A 2,087-nucleotide genomic window follows, 5' to 3' on the forward strand; every position below is an offset into this window, starting at 1 on the left:
CTTTTTTTGAATAACTGACATTTGCTCGGACCGAGTTTTAATCCACCCGACTGTAACCGGTCAAACACACCTCCCAAACGTTCTAAGGTGGTGTTCACATCCCGACCAAACACAATCACGTCGTCAAGGTAAACTAAACACGTTTTCCATGAAAGACCCTCTAACACTTTTGACATCAGTCTTTCAAACGTAGCCGGAGCGTTGCAAAGTCCGAATGGCATGACCTTGAACTGGTACAATCCATTTTCCGTTGCAAACGCAGTTACCTCACGATCTTTTGGGTCCATTGCCACCTGCCAGTATCCACTTTGTAAATCCAGGGTACAGAACCATTTCGCATTGACTAGCGCGTCCAACTTGTCATCGATTCGCGACATGGGAAAGGAATCTTTCTTTGTAATGTTATTAACCTTCCTATAGTCCACGCAAAATCGCATTGAGCCATCATTCTTTTTGACTAAAACAATTGGCGACGCCCATGGGCTAGATGAAGGCTCAATCACGTCCTGATTGATCATACTGTCAACTTGATTGGCCGATTCCTCCCTTTGAGCAAAACGTAAGCGCCTCGGACGCTGGCGAATAGGTGCACTGTTTTGAGTGTCAATGGTGTGTTTAACCATCGTTGTGTGGCCAAGGTCGCGTTTGTCTTTCGCAAACACGTTTTGATAACGTATCAGAAAATTTTGCAAGTCTCGTGTTTGTTCTTCATCGAGATTAACGGAAGATTCACGATGCAGGTTCTCCAAATGTGACGGAATAGACATCCTACCCCCTTCGTAAGACACATTTGTATCTGTTCCTTCTACCGCTATGGCATCACAAGTTGCTGCTATTGTATTCTATAAAGCTTAACGGGCGACGCGGACATGTTGAGAACACAAATAGGCACGCGGTCGTCTGCCGTATTGACAACAGCTTTTGCGAGAAGTAACCCATATTTCTTAATGAGTTGGTCTGTTGGCGCTAGTATGCCACATAAAGGAGCATTTGATTTGTCCAATACTGTTCCGGTCACCAGTTTCTGTTCCCCGGGTGAGATTACACTGGTTTCATTGACTGCAATACGACAACATCTCATGCCGCTCAGGGCTACCGTAGCGCACCTCTCACTCTGACCGTTCATTGCAAATGTATTGGTACCGCCATCAACAATACAGCAGTGTGTTTTCATGAAATCAAATCCCAAAACGCCATCCGACGCAGGGTCAATTCTTGCTACATAACAGTCATGACACACATTTTGGCCAATTACACTTATGTCAAGTGTACCGGTACCCAAGATGTCAATACCCTTGCCGTCTGCCATTTTCATTTGAAGCCTTGCTTGGGGTCAATTTGTGTTTCTTGTCATCAGGAATTTGTTCAAACACAGACGTATTCAGGATGGTTACGGTAGAGCTTGTATCAATCAAAAAGTTTACAGGTTGCCCATTTACAGTACCTTTAAGATATATACCCTGGCCGTTTTCGGAAAGCCTGGTTGTTCTTGGTCCAGTTGTGTTTCGCTCCTTTTCACCCCTTTTACAATCCCTTTTAAAATGTGATGGGCTACCACAACTCCAACATTTCCTTTGTCCATTAAAGGAGTTAACCTGGAATTGCTTCTGTGTCAGAGCTGATAACTCCTTTTTCAAAGCCAATATGTCACTTTCTAATTGTTCTGTTTTTGACTTTGTCTCTCGATCCTCATATCCATCCCCCTCCTTTGGCTGTACAGCTGTAACTGAATGAGATATTCGCCGGTCCCTTTGTTTTTCTGCTACCCAAATTGCTTCCAACTCCACGGCTAGTTTTGTGGCCTCGGCCAAGGACTTTGGATGAGCTTGCTGAATACGGACACGCATATCAGATTCTGTCAATGCATCAATAAAATGATCACGACACAGAGTCTCAATAAGGTCAGATGGAGCTTTTGGATAAGCCTTCCTCCCTAAGCGCTTTACCTTTTGTGCTAATTCAGGGAGAGACTGGTCCCTCTTCCTCACTAAATTCTTAAGCTCGGCTCGAAATAGTTCCGTTTGATGCTCTGAACCAAATCGCTGACTTAACGCCTCTATCAAGTCCTTATAGTTCCTCCGTTTTCC

The sequence above is a fragment of the Mizuhopecten yessoensis genome, unplaced genomic scaffold, assembly GCF_002113885.1.
Source record: "Mizuhopecten yessoensis strain PY_sf001 unplaced genomic scaffold, ASM211388v2 scaffold10203, whole genome shotgun sequence".
NCBI lineage: Eukaryota > Metazoa > Mollusca > Bivalvia > Pectinida > Pectinidae > Mizuhopecten > Mizuhopecten yessoensis.